The sequence below is a fragment of the Balaenoptera borealis genome (genome assembly GCF_965194805.1).
Source record: "Balaenoptera borealis genome assembly, chromosome: 9".
NCBI classification, from domain to species: domain Eukaryota; kingdom Metazoa; phylum Chordata; class Mammalia; order Artiodactyla; family Balaenopteridae; genus Balaenoptera; species Balaenoptera borealis.
In genome coordinates this window covers 73,595,722-73,607,923 of record NC_138873.1, presented here as the reverse complement: position 1 = coordinate 73,607,923, position 12,202 = coordinate 73,595,722, and positions in this window count along the sequence as shown.

The following is a 12,202-nucleotide window of genomic DNA, read 5'->3' as shown; positions in this document are numbered from 1 at the left end:
TGTTTTCAATGTAGGACGATGCCCTTGAACCTGGAGATTTGGGACCCATGGGATGGGTACCACGCCGTATTACTTTAAAGTGTCTGCGTTTGCTCACCCAGCCTCACCAAACCTCTCAGCCCCAAGAGTGTCCACCCTTATGTCTCAATCAGCTGTGGGTCTAGATATGGTCAATCCAGGTGGCATCACAGCCCCTGAACGAATTTTTGTCAGAATTCCTCTCTCTTTCACTGTCTTTGTTTCACGGGTTTTGAAAAGTAATTGATTTTTATAATGGGGTTTAGCTGCTTTTCACTGCTGTGTTTATCCCGCTTTACACCCACTTGACTCACTTACAGAGAGATATCAATACATAGGTTTTAAGATTCTTACTAGTCAGATATATTCTTGGGCGGTGAATAGGGGGTGTTGCGTCCAGTTCACTGAGCAAGGAGTAGGTCTTTATTACATATTGGGTTTCTGGAACGGTATCTGAGCTAATTTGAAACCCTTGTTTTATGCATCACCCCACCTCACCTTTCCCGTTAAGCAGCCATAGTGTGTTTTCTAAACGTGTGACTCTGTTCTGTTTTGTAATTCAGTTCAAGGGTAGCGGTTTTTACATTCCCTCTATAAGTGATATCTTATGATAAGTGTCTTTTTCTGTGTGACTTATTTCACTTAGAATCGTCATACCTAAATCCACTCATCATGCTGCTACTAGCCTTATGACATTGATTTCATGGCTGAGTGATATTCCATTGTACATAAGGACCACAACTTCTTTATCCATTCTTCTCTTTCCTGGGATATTTAAGGTGTAACGAAGTGGAGGTTCTTGTCAACAGAGTAGCCCAAAACTTTGGGGTGCCTGTGTCTTGCTGATTTTTAGTTTTCCCAATTTATACGCCCATGAATGGAAGTGCCCTATGGTCTCTAAGCTGAGTTTTTTAGATGTTTCAGGACACACCGTACACATCTCCAGATTGGCTGTTGGCAATGTACATCCCGCCCATCAGCGTAGCAAGGCTCCCATTTCTCCATGGCCTGTCCTGCATTTCTGGTTTTGACACTTTATTCAGCATGGCCCTTTTGACCGATGGGAAGCGAGACTTCTTTGTAGCGCTGATTCGCCTTTCCAGGTTGCTTGGTTGGCCAAAAAGGGCGTATGCGTTTTTTCCTGAATATATTCAGGAAAAAACGCATACGCCCTTTTTGGCCAAAGGCATCATTGTCGAGGTTTTGCCGCATTTCCTGTGCTTTAAAGGCGATTCGAATCTACCTCCTGAAATCTGTTTCCTGCAATTCTGCCTTGCTTTCAAATCCTCTTCGTTGCCTTCTCTCAATATATTTGTGGACGAGGGTTATCATTTCTAAGTCTGCAGGTTTGTGAATTGCAGTGCCCCTGAGCTCCATTCTTCAACTCGCTTTCTTGGGAGCTGGCCGCAAAAGCGCAGGATTGCTTCAGGCCGTATTCTGGTTCCTGGCGGCAGGCTGAGCCTGTGGTTAATTCTTCTTCCTGATGGGAAAATAGAGTGACCTGTGCCTGTCCCAACACCTAGAGCTAGTCTCTCATTGGTTCCCCCTCTTCCCGTGTATCCTCAGGACAAATTGCAACCTGTACAGAACAGGAGGATAAAGGTGCTGATTCTCCAAGGAGGGAGATTGCTAGTAAAGCGGCTGGAATGGCGAACCGGAGCACAAGGAGATGAGAAATGAGGTGCGTTTTAGCAACCTTTCCCGATCACACGGTGTACCATCTTCGGGGTTTCTCATGCATGTTTTCAATGTAGGACGATGCCCTTGAACCTGGAGATTTGGGACCCATGGGATGGGTACCACGCCGTATTTCTTTAAAGGGTCTGCGTTTGCTCACCCAACCTCACCAAACCTCTCAGCCCCAAGAGTGTCCACCCTTATGTCTCAATCAGATGTGGGTCTAGATATGGTCAATCCAGGTGGCCTCACAGCCCCTGAACGAATTTTGTAAGAATTTCTCTCTCTTTCACTGTCTTTGTTTCACGGGTTTTGAAAAGTAATTGATTGTTATAATGGGGTTTAGCTGCTTTTCACTGCTGTGTTTATGCCGCTTTATACCCACTTGACTCACTTACAGATAGATATCAATACGTAGGTTTTAAGATTCTTACTAGTCAGATATATTCTTGGGCGGTGAATAGGGGGTGTTGAGTCCAGTTCACTGAGCAAGGAGTAGGTCTTGTCTATTACATATTGGGTTTATGGAACGATATCTGAGCTAATTTGAAACCCTTGTTTTATGCATCACCCCGCCTCACCTTTCCCGTTAAGCAGCCATAGTGTGTTTTCTAAACGTGTGACTCTGTTCTGTTTTGTAATTCAGTTCAAGGGTAGCGGTTTTTACATTCCCTCTATAAGTGATATCTTATGATAAGTGTCTTTTTCTGTGTGACTTATTTCACTTAGAATCGTCATACCTAAATCCACTCATCATGCTGCTCCTAGCCTTATGACATTGATTTCATGGCTGAGTGATATTCCCTTGTACATAAGGACCACATCTTCTTTATCCATTCTTCTCTTTCCTGGGATATTTAAGGTGTAACGAAGTGGAGGTTCTTGTCAACAGAGCAGCCCAAAACTTTGGGGTGCCTGTGTCTTGCTGATTTTTAGTTTTCCCAATTTATAGGCCCATGAGTGGAAGTGCCCTATGCTCTGTAAGCTGAGTTTTTTAGATGTTTCAGGACACACCGTACACTTCTCCAGAGTGGCTGTTGGCAATTTACATCCCGCCCATCAGCGTAGCAAGGCTCCCATTTCTCCATGGCCTGTCCTGCATTTCTGGTTTTGACACTTTATTCAGCATGGCCCTTTTGACCGATGGGAAGCGAGACTTCTTTGTAGCGCTGATTTGCCTTTCCAGGTTGCTTGGTTGGCCAAAAAGGGCGTATGCGTTTTTTCTGAATATATTCAGGATAAAACGCATACGCCCTTTTTGGCCAAGGGCATCATTGTCGAGGTTTTGCCGCTTTTCCTGTGCTTTAAAGGCGATTCGAATCTACCTCCTGAAATCTGTTTCCTGCAATTCTGCCTTGCTTTCAAATCCTCTTCGTTGCCTTCCCTCAATATATTTGTGGACGAGAGTTATCATTTCTACGTCTGCCGATTTGTGAATTGCAGTGCCCCTGAGCTCTATTCTTCAACTCGCTTTCTTGGGAGCTGGCCGCAGAAGCGCAGGATTGCTTCAGGCCATATTCTGGTTCCTGGCGGCAGGCTGAGCCTGTGGTTAATTCTTCTTCCTGATGGGAAAATAGAGTGACCTGTGCCTGTCCCAACACCTAGAGCTAGTCTCTCATTGGTTCCTCCTCTTCCCGTGCATCCTCAGGACAAATTGCAACCTGTACGGAACAGGAGGATAAAGGTGCTGATTCTCCAAGGAGGGAGATTGCTAGTAAAGCGGCTGGAATGGCGAACCGGAGCACAAGGAGATGAGAAATGACGTTCCTTTTAGAAACCTTTCCCGATCACACGGTGTACCATCTTCGGGGTTTCTCATGCATGTTTTCAATGTAGGACGATGCCCTTGAACCTGGAGATTTGGGACCCATGGGATGGGTACCACGCCGTATTACTTTAAAGGGTCTGCATTTGCTCACCCAGCCTCACCAAAACTCTCAGCCCCAAGAGTGTCCACCCTTATGTCTCAATCAGCTGTGGGTCTAGATATGGTCAATCCAGGTGGCATCACAGCCCCTGAACGAATTTTTGTCAGAATTCCTCTCTCTTTCACTGTCTTTGTTTCACGGGTTTTGAAAAGGAATTGATTTTTATAATGGGGTTTAGCTGCTTTTCACTGCTGTGTTTATCCCGCTTTACACCCACTTGACTCACTTACAGAGAGATATCAATACATAGGTTTTAAGATTCTTACTAGTCAGATATATTCTTGGGCGGTGAATAGGGGGTGTTGCGTCCAGTTCACTGAGCAAGGAGTAGGTCTTTATTACATATTGGGTTTCTGGAACGGTATCTGAGCTAATTTGAAACCCTTGTTTTATGCATCACCCCACCTCACCTTTCCCGTTAAGCAGCCATAGTGTGTTTTCTAAACGTGTGACTCTGTTCTGTTTTGTAATTCAGTTCAAGGGTAGCGGTTTTTACATTCCCTCTATAAGTGATATCTTATGATAAGTGTCTTTTTCTGTGTGACTTATTTCACTTAGAATCGTCATACCTAAATCCACTCATCATGCTGCTACTAGCCTTATGACATTGATTTCATGGCTGAGTGATATTCCATTGTACATAAGGACCACATCTTCTTTATCCATTCTTCTCTTTCCTGGGATATTTAAGGTGTAACGAAGTGGAGGTTCTTGTCAACAGAGTAGCCCAAAACTTTGGGGTGCCTGTGTCTTGCTGATTTTTAGTTTTCCCAATTTATACGCCCATGAATGGAAGTGCCCTATGGTCTCTAAGCTGAGTTTTTTAGATGTTTCAGGACACACCGTACACATCTCCAGATTGGCTGTTGGCAATGTACATCCCGCCCATCAGCGTAGCAAGGCTCCCATTTCTCCATGGCCTGTCCTGCATTTCTGGTTTTGACACTTTATTCAGCATGGCCCTTTTGACCGATGGGAAGCGAGACTTCTTTGTAGCGCTGATTCGCCTTTCCAGGTTGCTTGGTTGGCCAAAAAGGGCGTATGCGTTTTTTCCTGAATATATTCAGGAAAAAACGCATACGCCCTTTTTGGCCAAGGGCATCATCGTCGAGGTTTTGCCGCTTTTCCTGTGCTTTAAAGGCGATTCAAATCTACCTCCTGAAATCTGTTTCCTGCAATTCTGCCTTGCTTTCAAATCCTCTTCGTTGCCTTCCCTCAATATATTTGTGGACGAGAGTTATCATTTCTAAGTCTGCAGGTTTGTGAATTGCAGTGCCCCTGAGCTCCATTCTTCAACTCGCTTTCTTGGGAGCTGGCCGCAAAAGCGCAGGATTGCTTCAGGCCGTATTCTGCTTCCTGGCGGCAGGCTGAGCCTGTGGTTAATTCTTCTTCCTGATGGGAAAATAGAGTGACCTGTGCCTGTCCCAACACCTAGAGCTAGTCTCTCATTGGTTCCCCCTCTTCCCGTTCATCCTCAGGACCAATTGCAACCTGTACGGAACAGGAGGTTAAAGGTGCTGATTCTCCAAGGAGGGAGATTGCTAGTAAAGCGGCTGGAATGGCGAACCGGAGCACAAGGAGATGAGAAATGAGGTGCGTTTTAGAAACCTTTCCCGATCACACGGTGTACCATCTTCGGGGTTTCTCATGCATGTTTTCAAGGTAGGACGATGCCCTTGAACCTGGAGATTTGGGACCCATGGGATGGGTACCACGCCGTATTACTTTAAAGGGTCTGCGTTTGCTCACCCAACCTCACCAAACCTCTCAGCCCCAAGAGTGTCCACCCTTATGTCTCAATCAGCTGTGGGTCTAGATATGGTCAATCCAGGTGGCATCACAGCCCCTGAACGAATTTTGTAAGAATTTCTCTCTCTTTCACTGTCTTTGTTTCACGGGTTTTGAAAAGTAATTGATTTTTATAATGGGGTTTAGCTGCTTTTCACTGCTGTGTTTATGCCGCTTTATACCCACTTGACTCACTTACAGAGAGATATCAATACATAGGTTTTAAGAGTCTTACTAGTCAGATATATTCTTGGGCGGTGAATAGGGGGTGTTGAGTCCAGTTCACTGAGCAAGGAGTAGGTCTTGTCTCTTACATATTGGGTTTATGGAACGGTATCTGAGCTAATTTGAAACCCTTGTTTTATGCATCACCCCACCTCACCTTTCCCGTTAAGCAGCCATAGTCTGTTTTCTAAACGTGTGACTCTGTTCTGTTTTGTAATTCAGTTCAAGGGTAGCGGTTTTTACATTCCCTCTATAAGTGATATCTTATGATAAGTGTCTTTTTCTGTGTGACTTTTTTCACTTAGAATCGTCATACCTAAATCCACTCATAATGCTGCTACTAGCCTTATGACATTGATTTCATGGCTGAGTGATATTCCATTGTACATAAGGACCACAACTTCTTTATCCATTCTTCTCTTTCCGGGGATATTTATGGTGTAAGGAAGTGGAGGTTCTTGTCAATAGAGCAGCCCAAAACTTTGGGGTGCCTGTGTCTTGCTGATTTTTAGTTTTCCCAATTTATACGCCCATGAGTGGAAGTGCCCTATGCTCTCTAAGCTGAGTTTTTTAGATGTCTCAGGACACACCGTACACTTCTCCAGAGTGACTGTTGGCAATTTACATCCCGCCCATCAGCGTAGCAAGGCTCCCATTTCTCCATGGCCTGTCCTGCATTTCTGGTTTTGACACTTTATTCAGCATGGCCCTTTTGACCGATGGGAAGCGAGACTTCTTTGTCGCGCTGATTTGCCTTTCCAGGTTGCTTGGTTGGCCAAAAAGGGCGTATGCGTTTTTTCCTGAATATATTCAGGAAAAAACGCATACGCCCTTTTTGGCCAAGGGCATCATTGTCGAGGTTTTGCCGCTTTTCCTGTGCTTTAAAGGCTATTCGAATCTACCTCCTGAAATCTGTTTCCTGCAATTCTGACTTGCTTTCAAATCCTCTTCGTTGCCTTCCCTCAATATATTTGTGGACGAGAGTTAGCATCTCTAAGTCTGCAGGTTTGTGAATTGCAGTGCCCCTGAGCTCCATTCTTCAACTCGCTTTCTTGGGAGCTGGCCGCAAAAGCGCAGGATTGCTTCAGGCCGTATTCTGGTTCCTGGCGGCAGGCTGAGCCTGTGGTTAATTCTTCTTCCTGATGGGAAAATAGAGTGACCTGTGCCTGTCCCAACACCTAGAGCTAGTCTCTCATTGGTTCCCCCTCTTCCCGTTCATCCTCAGGACCAATTGCAACCTGTACGGAACAGGAGGATAAAGGTGCTGATTCTCCAAGGAGGGAGATTGCTAGTAAAGCGGCTGGAATGGCGAACCGGAGCACAAGGAGATGAGAAATGAGGTGCGTTTTAGAAACCTTTCCCGATCACACAGTGTACCATCTTCGGGGTTTCTCATGCATGTTTTCAGTGTAGGACGATGCCCTTGAACCTGGAGATTTGGGACCCATGGGATGGGTACCACGCCGTATTACTTTAAAGGGTCTGCGTTTGCTCACCCAACCTCACCAAACCTCTCAGCCCCAAGAGTGTCCACCCTTATGTCTCAATCAGCTGTGGGTCTAGATATGGTCAATCCAGGTGGCATCACAGCCCCTGAACGAATTTTGTAAGAATTTCTCTCTCTTTCACTGTCTTTGTTTCACGGGTTTTGAAAAGTAATTGATTTTTATAATGGGGTTTAGCTGCTTTTCACTGCTGTGTTTATGCCGCTTTATACCCACTTGACTCACTTACAGAGAGATATCAATACATAGGTTTTAAGATTCTTACTAGTCAGATATATTCTTGGGCGGTGAATAGGGGGTGTTGAGTCCAGTTCACTGAGCAAGGAGTAGGTCTTGTCTCTTACATATTGGGTTTATGGAACGCTATCTGAGCTAATTTGAAACCCTTGTTTTATGCATCACCCCACCTCACCTTTCCCGTTAAGCAGCCATAGTGTGTTTTCTAAACATGTGACTCTTTTCTGTTTTGTAATTCAGTTCAAGGGTAGCGGTTTTTACATTCCCTCTATAAGTGATATCTTATGATAAGTGTCTTTTTCTGTGTGACTTATTTCACTTAAAATCGTCATACCTAAATCCACTCATCATGCTGCTACTAGCCTTATGACGTTGATTTCATGGCTGAGTGGTATTCCATTGTACATAAGGACCACAACTTCTTTATCCATTCTTCTCTTTCCTGGGATATTTAAGGTGTAAGGAAGTGGAGGTTCTTGTCAAAAGAGCAGCCCAAAACATTGGGGTGCCTGTGTCTTGCTGATTTTTAGTTTTCCCAATTTATACGCCCATGAGTGGAAGTGCCCTATGCTCTCTAAGCTGAGTTTTTTAGATGTCTCAGGACACACCGTACACTTCTCCAGAGTGCCTGTTGGCAATTTACATCCCGCCCATCAGCGTAGCAAGGCTCCCATTTCTCCATGGCCTGTCCTGCATTTCTGGTTTTGACACTTTATTCAGCATGGCCCTTTTGACCGATGGGAAGCGAGACTTCTTTGTAGCGCTGATTTGCCTTTCCAGGTTGCTTGGTTGGCCAAAAAGGGCGTATGCGTTTTTTCCTGAATATATTCAGGAAAAAACGCATACGCCCTTTTTGGCCAAGGGCATCATTGTCAAGGTTTTGCCGCTTTTCCTGTGCTTTAAAGGCGATTCGAATCTATCTCCTGAAATCTGTTTCCCGCAATTCTGCCTTGCTTTCAAATCCTCTTCGTTGCCTTCCCTCAATATATTTGTGGACGAGAGTTAGCATCTCTAAGTCTGCAGGTTTGTGAATTGCAGTGCCCCTGAGTTCCATTCTTCAACTCGCTTTCTTGGGAGCTGGCCGCAAAAGCGCAGGATTGCTTCAGGCCGTCTTCTGGTTCCTGGCGGCAGGCTGAGCCTGTGGTTAATTCTTCTTCCTGATGGGAAAATAGAGTGACCTGTGCCTGTCCCAACACCTAGAGCTAGTCTCTCATTGGTTCCCCCTCTTCCCGTTCATCCTCAGGTCAAATTGCAACCTGTACGGAACAGGAGGATAAAGGTGCTGATTCTCCAAGGAGGGAGATTGCTAGTAAAGCGGCTGGAATGGCGAACCGGAGCACAAGGAGATGAGAAATGACGTTCCTTTTAGAAACCTTTCCCGATCACACGGTGTACCATCTTCGGGGTTTCTCATGCATGTTTTCAATGTAGGACGATGCCCTTGAACCTGGAGATTTGGGACCCATGGGATGGGTACCACGCCGTATTACTTTAAAGTGTCTGCGTTTGCTCACCCAGCCTCACCAAACCTCTCAGCCCCAAGAGTGCCCACCCTTATGTCTCAATCAGCTGTGGGTCTAGATATGGTCAATCCAGGTGGCATCACAGCCCCTGAACGAATTTTTGTCAGAATTCCTCTCTCTTTCACTGTCTTTGTTTCACGGGTTTTGAAAAGTAATTGATTTTTATAATGGGGTTTAGCTGCTTTTCACTGCTGTGTTTATGCCGCTTTACACCCACTTGACTCACTTACAGAGAGATATCAATACATAGGTTTTAAGAGTCTTACTAGTCAGATATATTCTTGGGCGGTGAATAGGGGGTGTTGAGTCCAGTTCACTGAGCAAGGAGTAGGTCTTGTCTGTTACATATTGGGTTTATGGAACGGTATCTGAGCTAATTTGAAACCCTTGTTTTATGCATCACCCCACCTCACCTTTCCCGTTAAGCAGCCATAGTGTGTTTTCTAAACGTGTGACTCTGTTCTGTTTTGTAATTCAGTTCAAGGGTAGCGGTTTTTACATTCCCTCTATAAGTGATATCTTATGATAAGTGTCTTTTTCTGTGTGACTTATTTCACTTAGAATCGTCATACCTAAATCCACTCATCATGCCGCTACTAGCCTTATGACATTGATTTCATGGCTGAGTGATATTCCATTGTACATAAGGACCGCAACTTCTTTATCCATTCTTCTCTTTCCTGGTATATTTAAGGTGTAACGAAGTGGAGGTTCTTGTCAACAGAGTAGCCCAAAACTTTGGGGTGCCTGTGTCTTGCTGATTTTTAGTTTTCCCAATTTATACGCCCATGAGTGGAAGTTCCCTATGCTCTCTAAGCTGAGTTTTTTAGATGTTTCAGGACACACCGTACACTTCTCCAGAGTGGCTGTTGGCAATTTACGTCCCGCCCATCAGCGTAGCAAGGCTCCCATTTCTCCATGGCCTGTCCTGCATTTCTGGTTTTGACACTTTATTCAGCATGGCCCTTTTGACCGATGGGAAGCGAGACTTCTTTGTAGCGCTGATTTGCCTTTCCAGGTTGCTTGGTTGGCCAAAAAGGGCGTATGCGTTTTTTCTGAATATATTCAGGATAAAACGCATACGCCCTTTTTGGCCAAGGGCATCATTGTCGAGGTTTTGCCGCTTTTCCTGTGCTTTAAAGGCGATTCGAATCTACCTCCTGAAATCTGTTTCCTGCAATTCTGCCTTGCTTTCAAATCCTCTTCGTTGCCTTCCCTCAATATATTTGTGGACGAGAGTTATCATTTCTACGTCTGCCGATTTGTGAATTGCAGTGCCCCTGAGCTCCATTCTTCAACTCGCTTTCTTCGGAGCTGGCCGCAAAAGCGCAGGATTGCTTCAGGCCGTATTCTGCTTCCTGGCGGCAGGCTGAGCCTGTGGTTAATTCTTCTTCCTGATGGGAAAATAGAGTGACCTGTGCCTGTCCCAACACCTAGAGCTAGTCTCTCATTGGTTCCCCCTCTTCCCGTTCATCCTCAGGTCAAATTGCAACCTGTACGGAACAGGAGGATAAAGGTGCTGATTCTCCAAGGAGGGAGATTGCTAGTAAAGCGGCTGGAATGGCGAACCGGAGCACAAGGAGATGAGAAATGACGTTCCTTTTAGAAACCTTTCCCGATCACACGGTGTACCATCTTCGGGGTTTCTCATGCATGTTTTCAATGTAGGACGATGCCCTTGAACCTGGAGATTTGGGACCCATGGGATGGGTACCACGCCGTATTACTTTAAAGTGTCTGCGTTTGCTCACCCAGCCTCACCAAACCTCTCAGCCCCAAGAGTGTCCACCCTTATGTCTCAATCAGCTGTGGGTCTAGATATGGTCAATCCAGGTGGCATCACAGCCCCTGAACGAATTTTTGTCAGAATTCCTCTCTCTTTCACTGTCTTTGTTTCACGGGTTTTGAAAAGGAATTGATTTTTATAATGGGGTTTAGCTGCTTTTCACTGCTGTGTTTATCCCGCTTTACACCCACTTGACTCACTTACAGAGAGATATCAATACATAGGTTTTAAGATTCTTACTAGTCAGATATATTCTTGGGCGGTGAATAGGGGGTGTTGCGTCCAGTTCACTGAGCAAGGAGTAGGTCTTTATTACATATTGGGTTTCTGGAACGGTATCTGAGCTAATTTGAAACCCTTGTTTTATGCATCACCCCACCTCACCTTTCCCGTTAAGCAGCCATAGTGTGTTTTCTAAACGTGTGACTCTGTTCTGTTTTGTAATTCAGTTCAAGGGTAGCGGTTTTTACATTCCCTCTATAAGTGATATCTTATGATAAGTGTCTTTTTCTGTGTGACTTATTTCACTTAGAATCGTCATACCTAAATCCACTCATCATGCTGCTACTAGCCTTATGACATTGATTTCATGGCTGAGTGATATTCCATTGTACATAAGGACCACAACTTCTTTATCCATTCTTCTCTTTCCTGGGATATTTAAGGTGTAACGAAGTGGAGGTTCTTGTCAACAGAGTAGCCCAAAACTTTGGGGTGCCTGTGTCTTGCTGATTTTTAGTTTTCCCAATTTATACGCCCATGAATGGAAGTGCCCTATGGTCTCTAAGCTGAGTTTTTTAGATGTTTCAGGACACACCGTACACATCTCCAGATTGGCTGTTGGCAATGTACATCCCGCCCATCAGCGTAGCAAGGCTCCCATTTCTCCATGGCCTGTCCTGCATTTCTGGTTTTGACACTTTATTCAGCATGGCCCTTTTGACCGATGGGAAGCGAGACTTCTTTGTAGCGCTGATTCGCCTTTCCAGGTTGCTTGGTTGGCCAAAAAGGGCGTATGCGTTTTTTCCTGAATATATTCAGGAAAAAACGCATACGCCCTTTTTGGCCAAAGGCATCATTGTCGAGGTTTTGCCGCATTTCCTGTGCTTTAAAGGCGATTCGAATCTACCTCCTGAAATCTGTTTCCTGCAATTCTGCCTTGCTTTCAAATCCTCTTCGTTGCCTTCTCTCAATATATTTGTGGACGAGGGTTATCATTTCTAAGTCTGCAGGTTTGTGAATTGCAGTGCCCCTGAGCTCCATTCTTCAACTCGCTTTCTTGGGAGCTGGCCGCAAAAGCGCAGGATTGCTTCAGGCCGTATTCTGGTTCCTGGCGGCAGGCTGAGCCTGTGGTTAATTCTTCTTCCTGATGGGAAAATAGAGTGACCTATGCCTGTCCCAACACCTAGAGCTAGTCTCTCATTGGTTCCCCCTCTTCCCGTGTATCCTCAGGACAAATTGCAACCTGTACAGAACAGGAGGATAAAGGTGCTGATTCTCCAAGGAGGGAGATTG